Raw genomic sequence first — 14,605 nt, 5'->3', positions numbered from 1 at the left:
TGTAAGGCTTTGTGTGTATTAACTTGTTGCGATTCGCTTTAGCCGCTATGTGCGAACTTGTATCGCAGTTAGCCTAACCCGCGCAAGCTGGATGACCTCGTTTTTCACATCATGCCTAAAAGTGCCTGTAAGGCTTTGTGTGTATTAACTTGTTGCGATTCGCTTTAGCCGCTATGTTCGAACTTGAATCGCAGTTCTCAGCCTAACCCGCGCAAGCTGGATGACCACGCTTTGCACATCATGCCTAAAAGTGCCTTTAAGGCGTTGTGAGTATTAACTTGTTGCGATTCGTTTGAGCCGCTACGTGCAAACTTGAATCGCAGTTCTGAGCCTAACCCGCGCAAGCTGGATGACCGCGTTATGCACATCATGCCTAGAAGTGCCTGTAAGGCTTTGTGTGTATTAACTTGTTGCGATTCGCTTTAGCCGCTATGTGCGAACTTGAATCGCAGTTCTCAGCCTAACCCGCGCAAGCTGGATGACCTCGTTTTTCACATCATGCCTAAAAGTGCCTGTAAGGCTTTGTGTGTATTGACTTGTTGCGATTCGTTTGAGCCGCTACGTGCAAACTTGAATCGCAGTTCTGAGCCTAACCCGCGGAAGCTGGATGACAGCGTTATGCCCATCATGCCTAGAAGTGCCTGTAAGGCGCTGTGTGTATTAACTTGTTGCGATTAGTTTGAGCCGCTACGTGCAAACTTGAATCGCAGTTCTGAGCCTAACCCGCGCAAGCTGGATGACCACGTTTTGCACATCATGCCTAGAAGTGCCTGTAAGGTTTTGTGTGTATCAACTTGTTGCGATTCGCTTTAGCCGCTATGTGCGAACTTGAATCACAGTTCTCAGCCTAACCCGCGCAAGCTGGATGACCTCGTTTTTCACATCATGCCTAAAAGTGCCTGTAAGGCTTTGTGTGTATTAACTTGTTGCGATTCGTTTGAGCCGCTACGTGCAAACTTGATTCGCAGTTCTGAGCCTAACCCGCGCAAGCTGGATGACCGCGTTATGCACATCATGCCTAGAAGTGCCTGTAAGGCTTTGTGTGTATTAACTTGTTGCGATTCGCTTTAGCCGCTATGTGCGAACTTGAATCGCAGTTCGCAGCCTAACCCGCGCAAGCTGGATGACCTCGTTTTTCACATCATGCCTAAAAGTGCCTGTAAGGCTTTGTGTGTATTAACTTGTTGCGATTCGTTTGAGCCGCTACGTGCAAACTTGAATCGCAGTTCTGAGCCTAACCCGCGGAAGCTGGATGACAGCGTTATGCCCATCATGCCTAGAAGTGCCTGTAAGGCGCTGTGTGTATTAACTTGTTGCGATTAGTTTGAGCCGCTACGTGCAAACTTGAATCGCAGTTCTGAGCCTAACCCGCGCAAGCTGGATGACCACGTTTTGCACATCATGCCTAGAAGTGCCTGTAAGGTTTTGTGTGTATCAACTTGTTGCGATTCGCTTTAGCCGCTATGTGCGAACTTGAATCACAGTTCTCAGCCTAACCCGCGCAAGCTGGATGACCTCGTTTTTCACATCATGCCTAAAAGTGCCTGTAAGGCTTTGTGTGTATTAACTTGTTGCGATTCGTTTGAGCCGCTACGTGCAAACTTGATTCGCAGTTCTGAGCCTAACCCGCGCAAGCTGGATGACCACGTTTTGCACATCATGCCTAAAAGTGCCTTTAAGGCGTTGTGTGTATTAACTTGTTGCGATTCGTTTGAGCCGCTACGTGCAAACTTGAATCGCAGTTCTGAGCCTAACCCGCGCAAGCTGGATGACCACGTTTTGCACATCATGCCTAGAAGTGCCTGTAAGGCTTTGTTGTATCAACTTGTTGCGATTCGCTTTAGCCGCTATGTGCGAACTTGAATCACAGTTCTCAGCCTAACCCGCGCAAGCTGGATGACCTCGTTTTTCACATCATGCCTAAAAGTGCCTGTAAGGCTTTGTGTGTATTAACTTGTTGCGATTCGTTTGAGCCGCTACGTGCAAACTTGATTCGCAGTTCTTAGCCTAACCCGCGCAAGCTGGATGACCACGTTTTGCACATCATGCCTAAAAGTGCCTTTAAGGCGTTGTGTGTATTAACTTGTTGCGATTCGTTTGAGCCGCTACGTGCAAACTTGAATCGCAGTTCTGAGCCTAACCCGCGCAAGCTGGATGACCGCGTTATCCGCATCATGCCTGGAAGTGCCTGTAAGGCTTTGTGTGTTTTAACTTGTTGCGATTCGCTTTAGCCGCTATGTGCGAACTTGAATCGCAGTTCTCAGCCTAACCCGCGCAAGCTGGATGACCTCGTTTTTCACATCATGCCTAAAAGTGCCTGTAAGGCTTTGTGTGTATTAACTTGTTGCGATTCGCTTTAGCCGCTATGTGCGAACTTGAATCGCAGTTAGCTTAACCCGCGCAAGCTGGATGACCACGTTTTGCACATCATGCCTAGAAGTGCCTGTAAGGCTTTGTGTGTATTAACTTGTTGCGATTCGTTTGAGCCGCTACGTGCAAACTTGAATCGCAGTTCTGAGCCTAACCCGCGCAAGCTGGATGACCACGTTTTGCACATCATGCCTGAAAGTGCCTTTAAGGCGTTGTGTGTATCAACTTGTTGCGATTTGCTTTAGCCGCTATGTGCGAACTTGAATCACAGTTCTCAGCCTAACCCGCGCAAGCTGGATGACCTCGTTTTTCACATCATGCCTAAAAGTGCCTGTAAGGCTTTGTGTGTATTAACTTGTTGCGATTCGCTTTAGCCGCTATGTTCGAACTTGAATCGCAGTTCTCAGCCTAACCCGCGCAAGCTGGATGACCACGCTTTGCACATCATGCCTAAAAGTGCCTTTAAGGCGTTGTGTGTATTAACTTGTTGCGATTCGTTTGAGCCGCTACGTGCAAACTTGAATCGCAGTTCTGAGCCTAACCCGCGCAAGCTGGATGACCGCGTTATGCACATCATGCCTAGAAGTGCCTGTAAGGCTTTGTGTGTATTAACTTGTTTCGATTCGCTTTAGCCGCTATGTGCGAACTTGAATCGCAGTTCTCAGCCTAACCCGCGCAAGCTGGATGACCTCGTTTTTCACATCATGCCTAAAAGTGCCTGTAAGGCTTTGTGTGTATTAACTTGTTGCGATTCGTTTGAGCCGCTACGTGCAAACTTGAATCGCAGTTCTGAGCCTAACCCGCGCAAGCTGGACGACCACGTTTTGCACATCATGCTTAAAAGTGCCTTTAAGGCGTTGTGTGTATTAACTTGTTGCGATTCGTTTGAGCCGCTACGTGCAAACTTGAATCGCAGTTCTGAGCCTAACCCGCGCAAGCTGGATGACCGCGTTATGCACATCATGCCTGGAGGTGCCTGTAAGGCTCTGTGTGTTTTAACTTGTTGCGATTCGCTTTAGCCGCTATGTGCGAACTTGTATCGCAGTTAGCCTAACCCGCGCAAGCTGGATGACCTCGTTTTTCACATCATGCCTAAAAGTGCCTGTAAGGCTTTGTGTGTATTAACTTGTTGCGATTCGTTGTAGCCGCTACGTGCAAACTTGAATCGCAGTTCTGAGCCTAACCCGCGCAAGCTGGACGACCACGTTTTGCACATCATGCCTAAAAGTGCCTTTAAGGGGTTGTGTGTATTAACTTGTTGCGATTCGTTTGAGCCGCTACGTGCAAACTTGAATCGCAGTTCTGAGCCTAACCCGCGCAAGCTGGGTGACAGCGTTATGTACATCATGCCTAGAAGTGCCTGTAAGGCTTTGTGTGTATTAACTTGTTGCGATTCGTTTGAGCCGCTACGTGCAAACTTGAATCGCAGTTCTGAGCCTAACCCGCGCAAGCTGGATGACCACGTTTTGCACATCATGCCTAGAAGTGCCTGTAAGGCTTTGTGTGTATTGTTGCGATTCGTTTGAGCCGCTACGTGCAAACTTGAATCGCAGTTCGGAGCCTAACCCGCGCAAGCTGGATGACCATGTTTTGCACATCATGCCTAAAAGTGCCTTTAAGGCGTTGTGTGTATTAACTTGTTGCGATTCGTTTGAGCCGCTACGTGCAAACTTGAATCGCAGTTCTGAGCCTAACCCGCGCAAGCTGGATGACCGCGTTATGCACATCATGCCTAGAAGTGCCTGTAAGGCTTTGTGTGTATTAACTTGTTGCGATTCACTTTAGCCGCTATGTGCGAACTTGTATCGCAGTTAGCCTAACCCGCGCAAGCTGGATGACCTCGTTTTTCACATCATGCCTAAAAGTGCCTGTAAGGCTTTGTGTGTATTAACTTGTTGCGATTCGTTGTAGCCGCTACGTGCAAACTTGAATCGCAGTTCTGAGCCTAACCCGCGCAAGCTGGACGACCACGTTTTGCACATCATGCCTAAAAGTGCCTTTAAGGGGTTGTGTGTATTAACTTGTTGCGATTCGTTTGAGCCGCTACGTGCAAACTTGAATCGCAGTTCTGAGCCTAACCCGCGCAAGCTGGACGACCACGTTTTGCACATCATGCCTAAAAGTGCCTTTAAGGGGTTGTGTGTATTAACTTGTTGCGATTCGTTTGAGCCGCTACGTGCAAACTTGAATCGCAGTTCTGAGCCTAACCCGCGCAAGCTGGGTGACAGCGTTATGTACATCATGCCTAGAAGTGCCTGTAAGGCTTTGTATTAACTTGTTGCGATTCGCTTTAGCCGCTATGTGCGAACTTGAATCGCAGTTCTCAGCCTAACCCGCGCAAGATGGATGACCACGTTTTGCACATCATGCCTAGAAGTGCCTGTAAGGCTTTGTGTGTATTAACTTGTTGCGATTCGCTTTAGCCGCTATGTGCGAACTTGAATCACAGTTCTCAGCCTAACCCGCGCAAGCTGGATGACCTCGTTTTTCACATCATGCCTAAAAGTGCCTGTAAGGCTTTGTGTGTATTAATTTGTTGCGATTCGCTTTAGCCGCTATGTGCGAACTTGAATCGCAGTTAGCCTAACCCGCGCAAGCTGGATGACCACGTTTTGCACATCATGCCTAGAAGTGCCTGTAAGGCTTTGTGTGTATTAACTTGTTGCGATTCGCTTTAGCCGCTATGTGCGAACTTGAATCGCAGTTAGCCTAACCCGCGCAAGCTGGATGACCACGTTTTGCACATCATGCCTAGAAGTGCCTGTAAGGCTTTGTGTGTATTAACTTGTTGCGATTCGTTTGAGCCGCTACGTGCAAACTTGAATCGCAGTTCTAAGCCTAACCCGCGCAAGCTGGATGACCACGTTTTGCACATCATGCCTGAAAGTGCCTTTAAGGCGTTGTGTGTATTAACTTGTTGCGATTCGCTTTAGCCGCTATGTGCGAACTTGAATCGCTTTTCTCAGCCTAACCCGCGCAAGCTGGATGACCTCGTTTTTCACATCATGCCTAAAAGTGCCTGTAAGGCTTTGTGTGTATTAACTTGTTGCGATTCGCTTTAGCCGCTATGTTCGAACTTGAATCGCAGTTCTCAGCCTAACCCGCGCAAGCTGGATGACCACGCTTTGCACATCATGCCTAAAAGTGCCTTTAAGGCGTTGTGAGTATTAACTTGTTGCGATTCGTTTGAGCCGCTACGTGCAAACTTGAATCGCAGTTCTGAGCCTAACCCGCGCAAGCTGGATGACCGCGTTATGCACATCATGCCTAGAAGTGATTGTAAGGCTTTGTGTGTATTAACTTGTTGCGATTCGCTTTAGCCGCTATGTGCGAACTTGAATCGCAGTTCTCAGCCTAACCCGCGCAAGCTGGATGACCTCGTTTTTCACATCATGCCTAAAAGTGCCTGTAAGGCTTTGTGTGTATTAACTTGTTGCGATTCGTTTGAGCCGCTACGTGCAAACTTGAATCGCAGTTCTGAGCCTAACCCGCGGAAGCTGGATGACAGCGTTATGCCCATCATGCCTAGAAGTGCCTGTAAGGCGCTGTGTGTATTAACTTGTTGCGATTAGTTTGAGCCGCTACGTGCAAACTTGAATCGCAGTTCTGAGCCTAACCCGCGCAAGCTGGATGACCACGTTTTGCACATCATGCCTAGAAGTGCCTGTAAGGTTTTGTGTGTATCAACTTGTTGCGATTCGCTTTAGCCGCTATGTGCGAACTTGAATCACAGTTCTCAGCCTAACCCGCGCAAGCTGGATGACAACGTTTTGCACATCATGCCTAAAAGTGCCTTTAAGGCTTTGTGTGTATTAACTTGTTGCGATTCGTTTGAGCCGCTACGTGCAAACTTGAATCGCAGTTCTGAGCCTAACCCGCGCAAGCTGGATGACCGCGTTATGCACATCATGCCTGGAAGTGCCTGTAAGGCTTTGTGTGTTTTAACTTGTTGCGATTCGCTTTAGCCGCTATGTGCGAACTTGAATCGCAGTTAGCCTAACCCGCGCAAGCTGGATGACCACGTTTTGCACATCATGCCTAGAAGTGCCTGTAAGGCTTTGTGTGTATTAACTTGCTGCGATTCGCTTTAGCCGCTATGTGCGAACTTGAATCGCAGTTAGCCTAACCCGCGCAAGCTGGATGACCACGTTTTGCACATCATGCCTAGAAGTGCCTGTAAGGCTTTGTGTGTATTAACTTGTTGCGATTCGTTTGAGCCGCTACGTGCAAACTTGAATCGCAGTTCTGAGCCTAACCCGCGCAAGCTGGATGACCACGTTTTGCACATCATGCCTGAAAGTGCCTTTAAGGCGTTGTGTGTATTAACTTGTTGCGATTCGCTTTAGCCGCTATGTGCGAACTTGAATCGCTTTTCTCAGCCTAACCCGCGCAAGCTGGATGACCTCGTTTTTCACATCATGCCTATAAGTGCCTGTAAGGCTTTGTGTGTATTAACTTGTTGCGATTCGCTTTAGCCGCTATGTTCGAACTTGAATCGCAGTTCTCAGCCTAACCCGCGCAAGCTGGATGACCACGCTTTGCACATCATGCCTAAAAGTGCCTTTAAGGCGTTGTGAGTATTAACTTGTTGCGATTCGTTTGAGCCGCTACGTGCAAACTTGAATCGCAGTTCTGAGCCTAACCCGCGCAAGCTGGACGACCGCGTTATGCACATCATGCCTAGAAGTGCCTGTAAGGCTTTGTGTGTATTAACTTGTTGCGATTCGCTTTAGCCGCTATGTGCGAACTTGAATCGCAGTTCTCAGCCTAACCCGCGCAAGCTGGATGACCTCGTTTTTCACATCATGCCTAAAAGTGCCTGTAAGGCTTTGTGTGTATTAACTTGTTGCGATTCGTTTGAGCCGCTACGTGCAAACTTGAATCGCAGTTCTGAGCCTAACCCGCGCAAGCTGGATGACCGCGTTATGCACATCATGCCTGGAAGTGCCTGTAAGGCTTTGTGTGTTTTAACTTGTTGCGATTCGCTTTAGCCGCTATGTGCGAACTTGAATCGCAGTTAGCCTAACCCGCGCAAGCTGGATGACCACGTTTTGCACATCATGCCTAGAAGTGCCTGTAAGGCTTTGTGTGTATTGTTGCGATTCGCTTTAGCCGCTATGTGCGAACTTGAATCGCAGTTAGCCTAACCCGCGCAAGCTGGATGACCACGTTTTGCACATCATGCCTAGAAGTGCCTGTAAGGCTTTGTGTGTATTAACTTGTTGCGATTCGTTTGAGCCGCTACGTGCAAACTTGAATCGCAGTTCTGAGCCTAACCCGCGCAAGCTGGATGACCACGTTTTGCACATCATGCCTGAAAGTGCCTTTAAGGCGTTGTGTGTATTAACTTGTTGCGATTCGCTTTAGCCGCTATGTGCGAACTTGAATCGCTTTTCTCAGCCTAACCCGCGCAAGCTGGATGACCTCGTTTTTCACATCATGCCTAAAAGTGCCTGTAAGACTTTGTGTGTATTAACTTGTTTCGATTCGCTTTAGCCGCTATGTTCGAACTTGAATCGCAGTTCTCAGCCTAACCCGCGCAAGCTGGATGACCACGCTTTGCACATCATGCCTAAAAGTGCCTTTAAGGCGTTGTGAGTATTAACTTGTTGCGATTCGTTTGAGCCGCTACGTGCAAACTTGAATCGCAGTTCTGAGCCTAACCCGCGCAAGCTGGATGACCGCGTTATGCACATCATGCCTAGAAGTGCCTGTAAGGCTTTGTGTGTATTAACTTGTTGCGATTCGCTTTAGCCGCTATGTGCGAACTTGAATCGCAGTTCTCAGCCTAACCCGCGCAAGCTGGATGACCTCGTTTTTCACATCATGCCTAAAAGTGCCTGTAAGGCTTTGTGTGTATTGACTTGTTGCGATTCGTTTGAGCCGCTACGTGCAAACTTGAATCGCAGTTCTGAGCCTAACCCGCGGAAGCTGGATGACAGCGTTATGCCCATCATGCCTAGAAGTGCCTGTAAGGCGCTGTGTGTATTAACTTGTTGCGATTAGTTTGAGCCGCTACGTGCAAACTTGAATCGCAGTTCTGAGCCTAACCCGCGCAAGCTGGATGACCACGTTTTGCACATCATGCCTAGAAGTGCCTGTAAGGTTTTGTGTGTATCAACTTGTTGCGATTCGCTTTAGCCGCTATGTGCGAACTTGAATCACAGTTCTCAGCCTAACCCGCGCAAGCTGGATGACCTCGTTTTTCACATCATGCCTAAAAGTGCCTGTAAGGCTTTGTGTGTATTAACTTGTTGCGATTCGTTTGAGCCGCTACGTGCAAACTTGATTCGCAGTTCTGAGCCTAACCCGCGCAAGCTGGATGACCGCGTTATGCACATCATGCCTAGAAGTGCCTGTAAGGCTTTGTGTGTATTAACTTGTTGCGATTCGCTTTAGCCGCTATGTGCGAACTTGAATCGCAGTTCTCAGCCTAACCCGCGCAAGCTGGATGACCTCGTTTTTCACATCATGCCTAAAAGTGCCTGTAAGGCTTTGTGTGTATTAACTTGTTGCGATTCGTTTGAGCCGCTACGTGCAAACTTGAATCGCAGTTCTGAGCCTAACCCGCGGAAGCTGGATGACAGCGTTATGCCCATCATGCCTAGAAGTGCCTGTAAGGCGCTGTGTGTATTAACTTGTTGCGATTAGTTTGAGCCGCTACGTGCAAACTTGAATCGCAGTTCTGAGCCTAACCCGCGCAAGCTGGATGACCACGTTTTGCACATCATGCCTAGAAGTGCCTGTAAGGTTTTGTGTGTATCAACTTGTTGCGATTCGCTTTAGCCGCTATGTGCGAACTTGAATCACAGTTCTCAGCCTAACCCGCGCAAGCTGGATGACCTCGTTTTTCACATCATGCCTAAAAGTGCCTGTAAGGCTTTGTGTGTATTAACTTGTTGCGATTCGTTTGAGCCGCTACGTGCAAACTTGATTCGCAGTTCTGAGCCTAACCCGCGCAAGCTGGATGACCACGTTTTGCACATCATGCCTAAAAGTGCCTTTAAGGCGTTGTGTGTATTAACTTGTTGCGATTCGTTTGAGCCGCTACGTGCAAACTTGAATCGCAGTTCTGAGCCTAACCCGCGCAAGCTGGATGACCGCGTTATGCACATCATGCCTGGAAGTGCCTGTAAGGCTTTGTGTGTTTTAACTTGTTGCGATTTGCTTTAGCCGCTATGTGCGAACTTGAATCGCAGTTAGCCTAACCCGCGCAAGCTGGATGACCTCGTTTTTCACATCATGCCTAAAAGTGCCTGTAAGGCTTTGTGTGTATTACCTTGTTGCGATTCGCTTTAGCCGCTATGTGCGAACTTGAATCGCAGTTCTCAGCCTAAGCCGCGCAAGCTGGATGACCACGTTTTGCACATCATGCCTAGAAGTGAGTGTAAGGCTTTGTGTGTATTAACTTGTTGCGATTCGTTTGAGCCGCTACGTGCAAACTTGAATCGCAGTTCTGAGCCTAACCCGCGCAAGCTGGATGACCACGTTTTGCACATAATGCCTAAAAGTGCCTTTAAGGCGTTGTGTGTATTAACTTGTTGCGATTCGTTTGAGCCGCTACGTGCAAACTTGAATCGCAGTTTTGAGCCTAACCCGCGCAAGCTGGATGACAGCGTTATGCACATCATGCCTAGAAGTGCCTGTAAGGCTTTGTGTGTATTAACTTGTTGCGATTCGCTTTAGCCGCTATGTGCGAACTTGTATCGCAGTTAGCCTAACCCGCGCAAGCTGGATGACCTCGTTTTTCACATCATGCCTAAAAGTGCCTGTAAGGCTTTGTGTGTATTAACTTGTTGCGATTCGTTTGAGCCGCTACGTGCAAACTTGATTCGCAGTTCTGAGCCTAACCCGCGCAAGCTGGATGACCACGCTTTGCACATCATGCCTAAAAGTGCCTTTAAGGCGTTGTGAGTATTAACTTGTTGCGATTCGTTTGAGCCGCTACGTGCAAACTTGAATCGCAGTTCTGAGCCTAACCCGCGCAAGCTGGATGACCGCGTTATGCACATCATGCCTAGAAGTGCCTGTAAGGCTTTGTGTGTATTAACTTGTTGCGATTCGCTTTAGCCGCTATGTGCGAACTTGAATCGCAGTTCTCAGCCTAACCCGCGCAAGCTGGATGACCTCGTTTTTCACATCATGCCTAAAAGTGCCTGTAAGGCTTTGTGTGTATTGACTTGTTGCGATTCGTTTGAGCCGCTACGTGCAAACTTGAATCGCAGTTCTGAGCCTAACCCGCGGAAGCTGGATGACAGCGTTATGCCCATCATTCCTAGAAGTGCCTGTAAGGCGCTGTGTGTATTAACTTGTTGCGATTAGTTTGAGCCGCTACGTGCAAACTTGAATCGCAGTTCTGAGCCTAACCCGCGCAAGCTGGATGACCACGTTTTGCACATCATGCCTAGAAGTGCCTGTAAGGTTTTGTGTGTATCAACTTGTTGCGATTCGCTTTAGCCGCTATGTGCGAACTTGAATCACAGTTCTCAGCCTAACCCGCGCAAGCTGGATGACCTCGTTTTTCACATCATGCCTAAAAGTGCCTGTAAGGCTTTGTGTGTATTAACTTGTTGCGATTCGTTTGAGCCGCTACGTGCAAACTTGAATCGCAGTTCTGAGCCTAACCCGCGGAAGCTGGATGACAGCGTTATGCCCATCATTCCTAGAAGTGCCTGTAAGGCTTTGTGTGTATTAACTTGTTGCGATTCGTTTGAGCCGCTACGTGCAAACTTGATTCGCAGTTCTGAGCCTAACCCGCGCAAGCTTGATGACCGCGTTATGCACATCATGCCTAGAAGTGCCTGTAAGGCTTTGTGTGTATTAACTTGTTGCGATTCGCTTTAGCCGCTATGTGCGAACTTGAATCGCAGTTCTCAGCCTAACCCGCGCAAGCTGGATGACCTCGTTCTTCACATCATGCCTAAAAGTGCCTGTAAGGCTTTGTGTGTATTAACTTGTTGCGATTCGTTTGAGCCGCTACGTGCAAACTTGAATCGCAGTTCTGAGCCTAACCCGCGGAAGCTGGATGACAGCGTTATGCCCATCATGCCTAGAAGTGCCTGTAAGGCGCTGTGTGTATTAACTTGTTGCGATTAGTTTGAGCCGCTACGTGCAAACTTGAATCGCAGTTCTGAGCCTAACCCGCGCAAGCTGGATGACCGCGTTATGCACATCATGCCTGGAAGTGCCTGTAAGGCTTTGTGTGTTTTAACTTGTTGCGATTTGCTTTAGCCGCTATGTGCGAACTTGAATCGCAGTTAGCCTAACCCGCGCAAGCTGGATGACCTCGTTTTTCACATCATGCCTAAAAGTGCCTGTAAGGCTTTGTGTGTATTACCTTGTTGCGATTCGCTTTAGCCGCTATGTGCGAACTTGAATCGCAGTTCTCAGCCTAAGCCGCGCAAGCTGGATGACCACGTTTTGCACATCATGCCTAGAAGTGAGTGTAAGGCTTTGTGTGTATTAACTTGTTGCGATTCGTTTGAGCCGCTACGTGCAAACTTGAATCGCAGTTCTGAGCCTAACCCGCGCAAGCTGGATGACCACGTTTTGCACATCATGCCTAAAAGTGCCTTTAAGGCGTTGTGTGTATTAACTTGTTGCGATTCGTTTGAGCCGCTACGTGCAAACTTGAATCGCAGTTTTGAGCCTAACCCGCGCAAGCTGCATGACCGCGTTATGCACATCATGCCTAGAAGTGCCTGTAAGGCTTTGTGTGTATTAACTTGTTGCGATTCGCTTTAGCCGCTATGTGCGAACTTGTATCGCAGTTAGCCTAACCCGCGCAAGCTGGATGACCACGTTTTGCACATCATGCCTAGAAGTGCCTGTAAGGTTTTGTGTGTATCAACTTGTTGCGATTCGCTTTAGCCGCTATGTGCGAACTTGAATCACAGTTCTCAGCCTAACCCGCGCAAGCTGGATGACCTCGTTTTTCACATCATGCCTAAAAGTGCCTGTAAGGCTTTGTGTGTATTAACTTGTTGCGATTCGTTTGAGCCGCTACGTGCAAACTTGATTCGCAATTCTGAGCCTAACCCGCGCAAGCTGGATGACCGCGTTATGCACATCATGCCTAGAAGTGCCTGTAAGGCTTTGTGTGTATTAACTTGTTGCGATTCGCTTTAGCCGCTATGTGCGAACTTGAATCGCAGTTCTCAGCCTAACCCGCGCAAGCTGGATGACCTCGTTTTTCACATCATGCCTAAAAGTGCCTGTAAGGCTTTGTGTGTATTAACTTGTTGCGATTCGTTTGAGCCGCTACGTGCAAACTTGAATCGCAGTTCTGAGCCTAACCCGCGGAAGCTGGATGACAGCGTTATGCCCATCATGCCTAGAAGTGCCTGTAAGGCGCTGTGTGTATTAACTTGTTGCGATTAGTTTGAGCCGCTACGTGCAAACTTGAATCGCAGTTCTGAGCCTAACCCGCGCAAGCTGGATGACCACGTTTTGCACATCATGCCTAGAAGTGCCTGTAAGGTTTTGTGTGTATCAACTTGTTGCGATTCGCTTTAGCCGCTATGTGCGAACTTGAATCACAGTTCTCAGCCTAACCCGCGCAAGCTGGATGACCTCGTTTTTCACATCATGCCTAAAAGTGCCTGTAAGGCTTTGTGTGTATTAACTTGTTGCGATTCGTTTGAGCCGCTACGTGCAAACTTGATTCGCATTTCTGAGCCTAACCCGCGCAAGCTGGATGACCACGTTTTGCACATCATGCCTAAAAGTGCCTTTAAGGCGTTGTGTGTATTAACTTGTTGCGATTCGTTTGAGCCGCTACGTGCAAACTTGAATCGCAGTTCTGAGCCTAACCCGCGCAAGCTGGATGACCGCGTTATGCACATCATGCCTGGAAGTGCCTGTAAGGCTTTGTGTGTTTTAACTTGTTGCGATTTGCTTTAGCCGCTATGTGCGAACTTGAATCGCAGTTAGCCTAACCCGCGCAAGCTGGATGACCTCGTTTTTCACATCATGCCTAAAAGTGCCTGTAAGGCTTTGTGTGTATTACCTTGTTGCGATTCGCTTCAGCCGCTATGTGCGAACTTGAATCGCAGTTCTCAGCCTAAGCCGCGCAAGCTGGATGACCACGTTTTGCACATCATGCCTAGAAGTGAGTGTAAGGCTTTGTGTGTATTAACTTGTTGCGATTCGTTTGAGCCGCTACGTGCAAACTTGAATCGCAGTTCTGAGCCTAACCCGCGCAAGCTGGATGACCACGTTTTGCACATCATGCCTAAAAGTGCCTTTAAGGCGTTGTGTGTATTAACTTGTTGCGATTCGTTTGAGCCGCTACGTGCAAACTTGAATCGCAGTTCTGAGCCTAACCCGCGCAAGCTGGATGACCGCGTTATGCACATCATGCCTGGAAGTGCCTGTAAGGCTTTGTGTGTTTTAACTTGTTGCGATTTGCTTTAGCCGCTATGTGCGAACTTGAATCGCAGTTAGCCTAACCCGCGCAAGCTGGATGACCTCGTTTTTCACATCATGCCTAAATGTGCCTGTAAGGCTTTGTGTGTATTAACTTGTTGCGATTCGCTTTAGCCGCTATGTGCGAACTTGAATCGCAGTTCTCAGCCTAACCCGCGCAAGCTGGATGACCTCGTTTTTCACATCATGCCTAGAAGTGCCTGTAAGGCTTTGTGTGTATTAACTTGTTGCGATTCGCTTTAGCCGCTATGTGCGAACTTGAATCGCAGTTCTCAGCCTAACCCGCGCAAGCTGGATGACCTCGTTTTTCACATCATGCCTAAAAGTGCCTGTAAGGCTTTGTGTGTATTGACTTGTTGCGATTCGTTTGAGCCGCTACGTGCAAACTTGAATCGCAGTTCTGAGCCTAACCCGCGGAAGCTGGATGACAGCGTTATGCCCATCATGCCTAGAAGTGCCTGTAAGGTTTTGTGTGTATCAACTTGTTGCGATTCGCTTTAGCCGCTATGTGCGAACTTGAATCACAGTTCTCAGCCTAACCCGCGCAAGCTGGATGACCTCGTTTTTCACATCATGCCTAAAAGTGCCTGTAAGGCTTTGTGTGTATTAACTTGTTGCGATTCGTTTGAGCCGCTACGTGCAAACTTGATTCGCAGTTCTGAGCCTAACCCGCGCAAGCTGGATGACCGCGTTATGCACATCATGCCTAGAAGTGCCTGTAAGGCTTTGTGTGTATTAACTTGTTGCGATTCGCTTTAGCCGCTATGTGCGAACTTGAATCGCAGTTCTCAGCCTAACCCGCGCAAGC

This window comes from Amblyomma maculatum, unplaced genomic scaffold (genome assembly GCF_055883805.1).
Source record: "Amblyomma maculatum isolate TAMU_Amacu unplaced genomic scaffold, ASM5588380v1 scaffold_21, whole genome shotgun sequence".
In the NCBI taxonomy this organism is placed as follows: Eukaryota; Metazoa; Arthropoda; class Arachnida; order Ixodida; family Ixodidae; genus Amblyomma; species Amblyomma maculatum.
The sequence above is the reverse complement of the archived record's forward strand: the minus strand, read 5'-3'. Positions refer to the sequence as shown.